The sequence below is a fragment of the Macadamia integrifolia genome, unplaced genomic scaffold, assembly GCF_013358625.1.
Source record: "Macadamia integrifolia cultivar HAES 741 unplaced genomic scaffold, SCU_Mint_v3 scaffold871, whole genome shotgun sequence".
NCBI classification, from domain to species: domain Eukaryota; kingdom Viridiplantae; phylum Streptophyta; class Magnoliopsida; order Proteales; family Proteaceae; genus Macadamia; species Macadamia integrifolia.
Window position 1 is genome coordinate 176,332 of NW_024870566.1, and position 14,135 is coordinate 190,466.

General features: G+C 38.7%; 1 pseudogene; it reads right to left on the reverse strand.

Annotated features, from left to right (window-relative positions):
- The window catches only part of LOC122070282, a 17,883-nt pseudogene extending 17,412 nt beyond the window's left edge, over positions 1 to 471 (reverse strand).
- Positions 472 to 14,135: the final 13,664 nt, after the last annotated feature.

Sequence of the window (14,135 nt, forward strand, 5' to 3'; positions counted from 1 at the left end):
AAAAAAAAAAAAAAATTAAGGATATGGTGAAAATTAGTTAGAGTTCCCCTTTTACACTAGTTGGGAAAGGTGGGGATAGACATTAATAATACCTGGTAAGAAGCAGAACCAGGCCCAAAAAAGAAACCGGGAGGAAAACTGGTTCGGTTGAGTAGTAAAGAAGAAGAAGCCGCCGCCCCCGAGGAGGAGTAGGAGTCCTCATGATTCCCAGCCCTAACAACCGCAGCACCACACTCCAATATTGAGTTTGGATGCAGCTCCAGCACTACTGTCATCATAAACAAGTTCACTACTAACCCAAACCCCTCTTCAATTATCTTCGCCATTGTTGCTTTCTTCTTCTTCTTCGTCTTCTTCTTCTTGTCTTAGCTTAGATTATATCCTCTCTCTTCTCTCTCTCGATCTCTCTCTCTCGATCTCTCGCTTCGTCCTCAATATAGAAAACGAAAGAGGTCACCAACTCCTAAAGTCCTAATCATGTGACACGTAATTAATGTTTTAAATTTTTTATCTATTATCAATCAATCAATCAATTAATTCTTGTCTTAGCCTCTTTGCTTTCCCTCTCCTTTGATTAGCCCATTCAAGCCCATAATTTGAGAGCAATGATGGAAAGGAAAAGAAAAATATCTGTCCCCCCACCTTGCAACTTCCTTCGTATGGTTTCTGCGGTTAGAAATACTTTTGCATTTTTTTTTTTTTTAAGTGAAGTGAAAGAAATGCTTTTGCAGTACGTACACCACTGAGGAAGCTGTAAAGAGATAGCAGTGAAGTCCCACACTTTCAGGAATCCTAAGTACTACACCTGTATGGGAATATCAATTCCACCTAAAAAAAAAAAAATTTCAAAATTGGACCCACTTTCACTTAAAATTTTTTATTATTCAGTTTCAATTTTGATTTTAGAAAAACTATAATATTGGTTTGGTTTCAATTTTAGTTTCGGTCCGGAATAATAAGACTGATGGAAATACTAAAAATTTGATAATAAAATTGATATTTTACATAATTTTTTTAAGGTAATTTACGTCATCCCCTGAAGAATGCCATAATTATAAGAACACCTCCTCTATTTCACCAAATTAGACTCAAATCCCCTACCGTCAGTCACTGTTAAGGAATATACTCTATATGCTGATGTCAATAATAATATTTTATTTTAAATACCGAAACACCCTTATTAAATATGAAGTACTTAAAATACCCTTGTAATAAGTTACTATTTCTTTTGCCTATATCAATAAATTGGCCCCCATTCCACCGGGGTTTGTTCATAGCAGCGGCGATGGATAGCGACCCACAGGACCTCACGATGACCATGCGAAACCCCTTTGTGCTTGAATCATGTGTTTCTTCTCTCTCTAGTTGATCAGTTGCCTGGTTATAATAGTTCATTAAGGCTACGTGCAGCTCGTTCTTGAAGAGAAAGACTCACCACCAATGGTAATCAATGCCTTTGACACGATTGCTCAAGATCCACAGCAAGTGGTCGCTAATATCATCTTAGATTGTCTTTCTTTTTGTTTGAATCCTTTCTATGTTGGCTTTGTTTATGTTTTCTAGGCAGAATAACTTTACAGCAGATTCCATTCCCTCCCCACATCCCCTCCCCACTTCTTATCACTTTCTTCGTATTATGACCTATGTAAATCCTCCTTGCCTCGTTCTGCTTAGCGCTAAGTAAATTTCCTAGTAAAAACAGAAGTCTCTTGAGAGAGAGAGAGAGAGAGAGAGAGAGAGAGAGACCCTTCCCCTTATCTTACCCATTCCGATCAATTAGTCAAATTGGTTTTGGTTTGGGCGACACAATCTTCTTTTCGAGCTGCACAGAGCTGAGTTCAACTTGAGGAAATTAACTAGCAGGCGATCAAAGCCTGATCCCGTTAAGAAATCCGAGATGCTAGAAGGCAGCAGAACCAGCCCCGTCATCGTAGTATAGCTCAAAGGCTCCCCCTTGGCCATCACCATATGCAGTCCTACCTACGCTCTAAAAGAGGGAAACAAAAATAGAGATGAAAATAGATAGGGGTGAAGAGGGATTGGGTTAAAATGAGTTTTAGTGAAAAGGGAATAACAGTCATTTTAACTTTTAACTTAACAGTGACTGACGGTAGGGGGTCTTAGTCTAATTTGGTGAAACAAAGGGGGTGTTCTTATAATTGTGGCATTCTCCTTGGGATGGCACTGTAAATTATCCTTCTTTTTATATATATTTAGAACCGATAAAATAAAATCAGTAAGATGAAGAATTGATTAGAGAAATAGATAAGGAATCGAAACCAACCAAATCAGTAATTGATTTAGTTATAAATTTTAAGAACTGATAAGAAATATTTATCGGGTTTCAATCTAGACTGATATAAGCTAAGGTATGCGATCAACTCAACCAAAATCAAATCGAACTACACTAGGGAACCCTCTCCCTAAAAAATATTCACTTTTTCACATTATTTTTCGGTAACAGTATCAATTAATCATAATTGATATATTAATACATTTGACCAATATACCTAAATTCATGATTATCCCTCGAATTTTCATTAGCCAAGAATGCACTTTTAGGATCTGTTTATCCCACTAATATTATATTGCACAACTCGCTAGAAAATATGGATGAGGTGCCACATTCCTATTGTAGAAGAAGACAAGAAGGAACAATAACTAGCCATTCTTTATTGAAAAAGAAAAGGGAAAAGGGAAAAGGGAAAAGGGAAAAGGTCAAAGGTAAAAGGCTAAAGGGTAAAGACGACTAGTTTTTAAGACTTTCGGCCACTGAAAGATGGAATTGCCCTATACTAGTTTTGTCTTAATGCTCAACAGTCATGCAGCCTAATGTGGTCTTACATGAGAAAATATCCTCGAAGATCACCCTTTCTTTTTTAATTGAGTTGGAAGGGGGGTGAAATGGTTTTCTTTGGATTCGTCAGCCATATAACGGTCTATAATCCATAAATGTCTTCTCATTTCAAGTTAGAAAATGAATTCCGATTGATGACAACAATCCGCACCAAATCTTTTGTACAATTAAGGTTACAACGGGTTGAGAAGGTATTAAGCACTCATTTCACTTGGCTAGGGGACTGTTTCTTCTATTTAGACCATTCCAAATTCTTTACAAGTCATAATAACTAGTCTTGCATTCTAGCATGAATAATAAAAATATCAAATTAACTATTTTCTAGGCACTTAGGTTAAAAAGTGTTGCAATAAGAAATCGTCTTAGGCCTCTTGTTACACCCGTGCCCTAATCCGGTCAAACTTGAATTTTGTCAATAGGTAGTGCACCCTAGAGTGTCAGCTCTGCTACCTACTGGCTTGCAGTATGGGACTTGCATGTCACTACAAGACTTGCCAGTGGAATTAGAAGGCATTCAAACCTCCCATGCCTTAGAAGTAAGTGACCAAACACCTCCTCACTTGATCCCCTTTACATGGTAGGAATAAGGTAAAATGGCCAGCACAAGTCCTTAAGGAAGCACCCTAGGTGTCAGCAAAAGGAGCTGAGAAATGGTAAAGTAAAGCAGCTATACTGTCCATTGGTAGCAACCCTGGCTAGATAGTGACCTATTGGTGGCCATCAGCCGATGGGTCTTGTTGTGCTGAATTTCTTTCTTTGCCCGTGGGACCTGCTACACACATAATGGTCAACTCCACTTATGCCCCCACATTACATGGAACCTACCCTCTTAACTTGCACACCTTGTGGACCCAAGGTAGTGGGCCCATGTGGTCTGAATCTCGGATTAAGTTGATTTGGCCAAAGACAAGTACCCAAGAAATTAGCCCCTAAGACCCTTACCTATATAAGGTGGAAATGAGCCCTACTCACCCGAACTAAACGTGAGAGGGAGAGAATGAGGAGAAGGAGAAAGAGAAGAATGAAGGACCCCGAGCATCTGCCTTTATTACCGTTCATTACCAATGTCGCATTCTAGGACTGGTAAGCCTCTATCCACGACGAGGATTTCTATCGTTAGGTGAGCACTTTGTGATTTCTATGACCAGGGTTATTGTCTAATGCGTCTTAGTAGCATGAACCCAACTTCGATTTATGTTAGTTGGATAATAATAAAACCAACTATATCATTTCGCATTCATGGACTATATGTGATTGCTTGTATGAACCTCATCCCTCGCTGAGCTAGTTGAAGCTCACACCGTGTGTGTGTTTCTTTTTAAATGATGGTGCAAGTACCATCGAGCCCATGAGCAGCGATATCTCCTCCTCCATGGCTAAGTATGGTAATGACTTGTGGACATCAAAGCTCAAAGAGTATGACTTAGATTGCGCATGTGACACATGTGCCTATACTGTACCTTAAGCCGAGGGTGATCCTATCCTTCGATGTCGTATTTTTGGATATTATATGTATATTGTGATAACTTTCTTACGAAAGATAAAACACTGTTAATGTAATATATCTAAGATTTAACTTCTCCCGATGATTTGAAGTTGATCTTTATGTATTTATACTCTGGTTCCACTACAATTTATTTAGTTTCGGTTCAATTGTGTTATGATTATAACGGTTATGGTCCTGCTATCAGAGACCCTGGTAGAGATATAGGACATGTAAGCGTCCTAGTCACATCGCAGGTATCCTAGTGGAAACAGAATATAATAATTTGGTATCAGAGCGCGATACTCTGCCTTAACTCACAATTTAAATGATCTTTAGGTTATAAGGGTGTTAGGAATTGAACTTAAAAGTCTTAAAGAACAAACAAATAATTAGTACACAAATAGGAGACAAACATAAATGTGAAAGTTGTTTCATTGATGATAAACTTGATTACATAAGAATTTACATTGATCCTTTTAGAAAAGAAAATAATAGAAAATAGAACATCAAACTAAGCATAAGGAAAAGAACTGCATAACTTCTAAGTTTGAAAGAAACAGATGAAAGAAAAGTATTAAAATAAAACCTAGATATCAAAACTAGAAACAAAAATCTGCTATAAAAGAAAGTAAGGGAAACCCTAAGGCTAGAAGGCATCCCGATGCCACTACTCCTGAGGTGGTGCAGGTGGTACTGGCTGTCCAAGGTACCCAGAAGAACACGTACATGTCCCTCATCTGCTTCTCAAGGGACACTACACTTCCATCAAGAATGGAGTACCTTCAATCTATGCTCTCAAGCTAGTCATCCATTCTTTAAAAGAGGTCGTTCATGGTGTCCAAGCAATCAATCACATCACCCCACCCATAATCCTATGGCCTCAGGGATGAAGAGGCTCCAAACACTCCTGCTAATGGTGGTGGTTGTAGACATCACATTTTTTCAGGCCTGGAAGGGTTGCGCAATGATGAGATGGGAACCCCTTGAAACATGGATGGTTCATGTATTTGCGGTCGAGGTAACATCCTCAACCAAGGCAATATAGTTTTGCTTCCGTTCTGACACAAGATGGTATCAATTGGAGAAAAATGTTTTTAAAAAATGATTGATGGCTTTGACACATATAAAATTGACCAAAGTTGCCCACACACCATAGATCGATCCTAAGTTGAGTTATAAACCCAATTGGACTAAAATCACTAAATCAACTGGAGACAAAGATGCACTGAATCAAAGTCGATGCTAGATGCACTCAGGTCAACTTTCATATTGGCCAACATTGGCTAATTACTACCTATATCAGTCAGAGTGCAAATTCTATCGGGTCTTGCGATTTTATAGGAATTATGTCAATCTTCTACTAAATCACAACCCAATCTCGTACCTTGACACCCAAGGGGACGTACCTAGACTCAATCTAATGCCCTAGGACACCTAGAAGGCTCTAGAAAACACATGTGACAAATGTGTTAATTTCTCACACCTTGTGGCAATATATACTTCCTATAAATAGACTAAATCTCTCTCTAAGCATGGAATGAGATCACACCTACATGGAAGCATTTGTATACTTTCATTGGCACGCAAAGAGCCTCTCAACTATAAATATATGACCCTCCCACGTTTGGGGATCCTACACAATCCTACACATGATCCTGGATAATTTAATAGACACATATTCAACACCCTCAGTCATAGACGGCGAGATTCGTGCATGTAAGGAACTGTTGTTGAACTTCGCATTAGTTTGAGCTTGCACTGACTACACCTGAGCACACACCCTTCAACCATAAAACACCCTTCACGAAGGTTGTAGAGGGGTAAATCCTTTTTCATCCATTTTTTACATATCTCTATTCCAAATTTTTTTCTGAGTTATCATACTTTTACTGAGCACGACTCACTGTTGTCCCTAGTAGAGCAATAGTGAAGTGCAACCAATTACATTATTTTCTTACGGATTATTCATTCTTTAATGTTGTAGATTATACCATAATCTAGATACTGTAAAAATTTCATAATTTTAAATTTTATTTAGTATTTCTTTTGGATTTTCTCCCATGCTATCTGGAGCAAAACTTTAGACCGCCTTTCAGTGGAATTTCGGATTGCAGGCCTACTAAAAGCATTTTTTCGAGGTGTTTTGAAAAATTTTCAGATTTCAAACTTGTATATTTTGAAATAGGAATCATATACTTTTGGGACTACCACATGTAAGAAAATTAGACCAAAAAACCATTCGTAGGATGAGTATCCCTAAGGCCCAATCTCAACATCCAGAATCTAGAAGATTTCTAAGGTATGGTAAAGAACAATACATAACTACCTCTTATGAGAATCAAAATGGGCAATTCTTTCTCCTGGGTAACATGGTTCCTGTTACAACGTGTACACAAAGTATCATGTCCAAAAACAGCTTTTAAGGAAGGTATTGAGTCCAACGAAAACCATGTTCTAAATCTGCCTCTTTTGCAGAACAATTCCAAATTCTTATTTTTTTTGTTATATGAATGAATTCAAAATGAAATGAACTTTTACAGAGGTCTATATATGTTTGAAGACCATTTAAATAAAAATTTTTAAATTCTAATTAGTACCACATAATTTTTATAAAAATCTAACATACACTACATATCAAACCAATCTCCTACATTCCCTTAGACAAGTCTCAAAAATCAAATCTTGAGCATCCAATTCTTCAAATAAAAAAATACAAATACTTCCTGGAGTTATTGTAATCTCTAAATAAAAATATGATCATCATATAATTTGACAAAAAACTCCCCTAGCAAAGGCTTAAAGATCTTATTCCTCAAATCTATGAAATAAAGCACAATTCCTAATATAAAGGGTATCGGTTTCCTACCTTTGTTGAGATTAGTTCATATTCTCAATGGTAGCTAAAAGAACTCTTTGATTGCAACCTTGATCAACTCCCAACAGGTATGTTCATCCTTGAATATCTTCCTTTAGTCTCCTCTTCTTCTTCTTCCTTCTTTCTCTTCTCTATTTTACTTCTTTGTCTTTGTCTTTGTCTCACTGTCACAAATTTGGGATGGAGAGAGGACTCTTACATGAGTGGGAATCCCTTCCCTTTACTTTCTTTCTATTTTTATTTCCTCCAAATTATTTCATTTCTTCTTTCTTTCCTTTTTCCTCTCTTTTTTTTTTTTTTTCTATTTCTTTCTTTCTCCTCTTGCTTCCACGATTTTGGGGGTTGGGGAGATCCTCCAAAACATGAGAGATTTACTCCCCCTTGGCTCTTTTATTTAAAAAAAAAGAGAGTAAAATATCCCTTAATTTAGTGTCTAAAAAATCCTTCTAACTTTCTTGCATTATAGATAACTTATCCAAATTCATTAAATCCTATCCTATATATCTAATCCCTATAAGAATATACCTCATTTTCTCACCATACATTGTCTTCTAGGCTAGATAGTCAATTATCTTCACTAGTTAGTCATGGTAATTTATGATAGGCATCAATCTCCTCACTTTCTTGCCAAATTAGCATTCTAGCCCACTCACATAGGGTTGGCCGATTTTCCCTTTTTCCTCATTCAAAATTAAAAATAAAAGAATTAGAAAAGAACAACTCATAGTTTATGAAAGTCTAAAATAAATAACTTAAGTAAATATGGTGCATATGAGATTTTAATCTAAAACCCCCTACTTGCAAAGTAACTTCCAACCAACAACCTACAACTTTATATATCATACTAATATCTAAAAGCACGAAGTGGAAAATCTTTCACTTGACTACTTTATCCCTTCTTTTTATGTTTTTCTTATTTTTTACTTTACTAGACTATACTCAAGATCACAATTCCCTATCTTTTTCACAATTTTTCATATTTGAATTTCACCTACCTTAGGATGTGTTCAAATTCCTTTCCTTGAAACAAAAACTTTATTACTTAAAACTTGTGTTACCAAATTCATCTCTCAATCGACAATAAAAATAAAATCAAAACATTCCAAAAATTCCAAGATGGCTATAAACTCACCTAAGCTTAAGTCAGGATTCCAACACAATTCAACTCAAGAAACTATCTGCTCCTATACTTGAAGTATGCAGTGTCCACAATGCATGAAATAATGTAAGAATAAGGACAAAGGAATGGGGACTCACCAGATGTGATCAAACATCAGAGTAAAGAGGCTAATAGAGCTTTATGACCTCTTCCATATTTGCAGAAGGCAATTCAATGATTGGCTTAAGGCGTTGACCGTTGACCTTGAAAATCTCACCATTTCCTGGATTCAAAATCTCTACAGCACCATGTGAGACCCTTGCGATTGGGATTAACAGTTATCTCCAAGATTTGTTTGGTTTGCATATTACAACACCAAGGGTTGAAGGGCATCATGTTCCTCTTCGTGACATGGCCCAAAGACTGACAAGCTTGACTAGCCTTGCAAAAATTGAATGCATCACGAAAGAGAGTTACCCAATAGAATATGCATTGTAAAACTTTTACAGAAGTTTTCTTAGGGCCAAAATGACCACCACATGCATGATCATGGAAAAAAGATAGGATTGAAAGTTGTTCATGATCTGGAATGCATCGACGGTAAATCTGATCAGGACAGGATTTAAAGAGATATGGATCATCCCAGAAGAATTAATTGAGAGTGAAACCTCTTCTTGTCTTGGGTGGACTAATGATTTGGCATCACACCCATGACTAGGTAGTTGACAATGTCAGCATACCAAGGTTCATTAAAAATGATAATCAAATTGTTTATAAGGGAAAAACTCATTGATCAAACAATCCTCGTCCTTTGAATTGGGGAGACGGGAGAGGTGGTCTACTATAAGATTTTCAACACCTTTCTCCTCCCTAATCTATAGGTCAAACTCCTAAAGGAGTAAAACCCACCTAATCAAAGAGCCTTGATGCCTTTCTTACCCATAAGATACCTAATGGCTGAATGATCTGTATAAATTATCATATGAGAGCTAATAAGGTATGATCTAAATTTTTCTAAAGCAAACACAACAACAAAAAAAATCTTTTTCTATCATAGTGTAGTTCAGTTGTGCATCATTTAGAGTTCCACTTGCATAGTAGATCACATGGGGTAGCTTATTAATCCGTTGTCCTAGGATAGTTACAATGGCAAAATTAGAGGCATCGCACATCAGCTCAAAAGGTTTAGCCCAGACAAGAGCTTGGATAATGGGAGTTGTAGTTAGAGCCTTCTTCAAATGCTTAAAGGAATGTAAACATTCAGGAGAAAAATCGAAGGACTGATCTTTGGCTAACAAGCTAGTCAATGGCCTAGCTATCATATTGAAATCCTTGATAAATCTCCTATAGAAACCGGCGTGGTCAAGAAAAGACCTAATATCCTTGACAGTCCTTAGTGGTGGCAAATGAGAGATTAGATCCACCTTGGCTCTATCAACCTTGATCCCCTCCTTAGAGATGACATGACCTAAGATATGCCTTCCTTCACTATGGAGTGACACTTCTCCCAATTGAGAACTAAATTTTTAGCTCTACTTCTTCCCATCAAACTTCAAATGGTGAAGACACTAAGAGAAGGTGGCGCCATATGTGAAAAATTCATCCATAAAGACTACAAAGAAGGTCTCTACCATGTCAGAGAATGTAACGACTTAAGAATATGATAAGTACCAGACCTGCCTGAGAGATCGGTGAGGTGTCCCCACCAAGAATACGACTAGTACCAAGGGATTTGGGAGATCAGTGAGGGTGTGCAAACTTTAGTCTCACATCAGTTACAGAGAGATTCCTAGACTAGTTAATAACCTCCAACTTCCTTGACATAGCACAATGTGTTTTAAAGCCTTGAGGCCCATGGGCCAAAGAGGATAATATTATGTAAGGTTAATGGGGCCAGGGCATTACAAATGGTGTCAGAGTTGACTCCGATAGTATGTGGGGCCACAACGGGGATACTATACGGAAAGGGAAGAAGTGTAATGACCCAAGAATATGGTAAGTACCAGACCCATCTGGGAGATCGGTGAGGTGTCCCCATAAAAAATACGGCTAGTACCAAGGGGTTTAGGAGATCGGTGAGGGTGTGTAAACTTTAGTCCCACATACCCTAGGGAGATGTTCCTGGACTAGTTAATAACCTCTAGCTTCCTTAACATAGAACAACGAGTTTTAAAGCCTTGAGGCCCATGGGCCAAAGAGGACAATATTGTGCAAGGTTAATGGGGCCGGGGCATTATAAATAGTATCAAAGCCGACCCCGATAGCGTGTGGGGCCACAATGGGGTTACCGTGTTGAAAGGGTGGAAGTGTAACGACCCAAGAATATGGCAAGTACCAGACCTACCTAGGAGATTGGTGAGGGTATGCAAACTTTAGTCCCACATCACCTAGGAAGAGATTCCTGGACTAGTTAATAACCTTCAGCTTCCTTAACATGGCACAACGCGTTTTAAAACCTTGAGGCCCACAGGCCAAAGAGGATAATATTGTGCAAAATTAATGGGACCGGGGCATTACAAATGATAATAGAGTAGACTCCGATGGCGTGTGGGGCCATAGTGGGGACGCTGTGTTGAAAGGGGGGAAGTGTAACGACCCAAGAATACGATAAGTACCAGACCTGCCTGTGAGATCGGTGAGGTTGTACAAATTTTAGTCCCACATCGCCCAAGGAGAGATTTCTGGACTAGTTAATAACATCCAGCTTCCTTAACATAGCACAATGCGTTTAAAGCCTTGAGGCCCACGGGACAAAGAGGATAATATTGTGTAAGGTTAATGGGGTCAAGACGTTACAAAGAATATACTCATCATGCATCTCTGAAACGTTGCAGGGGCTTCGTACAACCCAAAAGGCATGCACCAGTAAGCAAAAGTTCCAAAGGGACAAGTATAGGTAGTCTTACCTTGGTCTTCTGGAGCTATGGGGATTTGATTATAGCCAGCATATCCATCTAAAAAGCAATAATACTCATAGCCAGCTAATCTCTCTAACATCTGGTCAATGAAGGGAAGGGGCAAATGGTCTTTCCAAGTGGCCACATTGAGTTTATAATAATCAATGCACACTTTTCCCTCAGTCTGAAGATGATCGGGAATGAGTTCATCTGTATCAGGCTTTACCATAGTGACTCCAGATTTCTTGCACTATTTGTACTGGGCTGACCCATTCACTGTCTGATATGGGATAGATGATCCTATTGTTAAGACACTTGAGGATCTTCTTTTGAATGGCCTCCTTTATGACAGGGTCAACCCTCCTCTGAGGTTCTGTGGAAGGTTTTGCATCCTCCATGAGATGAATATGATACTGCACAACAAAGGGGCTGATTCCCTTAATACCAGCCATGGTCCAACCAATGGCTTCTCTATTTTCTCTCAACAAAGCTAGTAACTCTTCCTGCTGTCTAGAATCTAAGTTAGATGCAATGATGACAGAGAGAGTTTTATCTTCACCTAAGAAAGCATACCTAAGATTTAAAGGCAAAGGCTTCAAATCAAGCTTTGGTGGCTCCACTATTGATGGCTTGGGGAGAGATTGGGCCAAAGTCTCAGTAGGTTCTGTATAGTGCTGCAAGCTCATGACATAAGTGAAGAAGTTATTGTCTTTTATATCATCTAGTTGTTCTATGCAATCTTGGAAAACTTCATCAAAATCGATGTCAAATTCAATTTGGAAGGAATCTGGGAAGTATTACAACATGTGAACATTCTAATGGGAATGGAGTTTCTTACCCAACCTGAAGATGTTGAATTCCACAGAGGTGTTCCCAAAGGACAGTTTCATTAGACTATTCCAACAATTAACAAAGCATTGCCTGTAGCTAAAAATGGTCTACCCAGAATGACAGGTATCTGGTCTTTCAAGTTCATGACAAGCTAGGTGGCTGACCACAAAATCTACAGGGAATACAAGCTCACCCACCTTGACTAACACATCCTCTATCATGCCTTTGGGAGTTTTGACTGACCTATCCACCAACTGGAGTGTGACAGGTGTAAGTTTCAACTCTCCTAGCCCTACTTGTTGGTACACTGAGAAAGGCAATAAATTGACACTAGCACCCAAATCAAGGAGTGTATGCTCAATCTTAGTAGTACCTATGACACATGAGATGGTAGGGCAACCAGGATTCTTGTACTTGTCTATGGCCTGCTAGGACAAAATAGAACTTACATTGACTGTCAAGAATGCTTGCTTGAGCACATTGGTAGTTCTCTTTTGAGTACATAGGTCCTTAAGCACTTTGGCATAAGTAGGATCCTGGGAAATGGCATCTAATAGAGGCATGTTCACTTGAACTTGTTTGAGCATATATAATATTTTATCTATGGTGCTATTTTTTTGTTGCCTAAGAGTCTTCTAGGGAATGAGGCTTTAGGGACAAAGACTCTTTATTGTTCAACTACCTCTTTAGATTTATCTTGTGCTGGAGTGGGAGGTAGTTCTTCTTGAAAAATGATAGGTTCTTCAGATGAACCTAGTGCAGAAGGGAGCGTCTCACTCACCTTGTAAATCATCCCTAAGATACTCCTGTCCACTCCTCAGAGCATCTATAGAATTGATATGAGTGGAAGGTTTTAGAAAATGTAGACCTAACTGAACTGAGTTGGATTGACTTAGAGAAGCTTGGAGAATGGCATGCCTAGGGGTTTGGGTCTGGTTGACTTGGAATTTTGCCTTTCTCCCTTTCATGTAGATCATTCGCAAGCTGAGAAATTTGTTTCTCCATGTTGTGTTGGCTTGTCAAAAAGTACTCATGAGAAGCTCTACATTCTTTTCTAAGGATGCAATCCTGGAAGACTCACCACCTCCTCTTTGGAATCCTGGAGGTTGACTAGCAAAAGGTGGTGCAGCTATTGGAGAAGGGAGAGGCCTAAAATTATTGGACTGGTGTGGAGGCATATACCTTTGGTTAGTCTGTTGGGGAACAAGCTGACCTTGGTCTACAATCTAGGGACTGGAGGTACCTACTTGATTGTTGAATTGACTTCAGGAGAAATTGGGGTGGTTCCTCCATCCCGGGTTGTAAGTTTGATTGTATAGGTTGTTCCAGTATATGGCATTGGCAGTTTCAAGACTCTGGTTCACACCATTCATATTAGAGATGTTGGGGCGCTCCTCGACTGCATGGGTAGGATATTGGCACCAACTACACATAGGAATAGTGGACCTTGTTAACTTAGGCTAGTCCCTTTACTACAATAGCCTCTAATCTTTTGAGAATGCTATCGATTTGGGCCTCTTTTGTGATAGTGCTCTCTACCAGTCCTCTCTGTCTCTTGAGTGTACTCCCACTCTCTAGTATTCCTTATTAACTCTAACAAAAAATCCCAAGCAACATTGTCAGATGTGAATTCTGAAGGGCACATGGATTCCAACTGCTGCTTGGTCTGATAATCTATACCCTCATGTATGATTTGGCATAAATTCCAAGTGCGTGATGAGGACATTGTTGGAGTAAGACTTTGAACCTCTCCATCGTCTTGAAGAAGGACTCATTGGGTTTTTGCCTAAATTTCATAATGTTAGTCCGAAGTTTATTGGTTTTATGTAATGGGAAATTGGTCCCAAGTTGTGATTTAAGTCTCTAGAAAAATTATATAGCCACCTTTTGGCTTGATCCTTGAGGGCCAAAGGCTATGAACCTAAGCTTAACTATGTCATTAGTAAGTTGTTGAACTTTGATGAGAACGCATACCTCTTCAAATTCCTGAAGGAATAATTATGCATCTTCATTAGCCATCCCATGAAAATGGGACAACATGCTAATGGTGTTAGACTTAAGCTCACAGTTGTTCCCTTGGACTGTTAGCA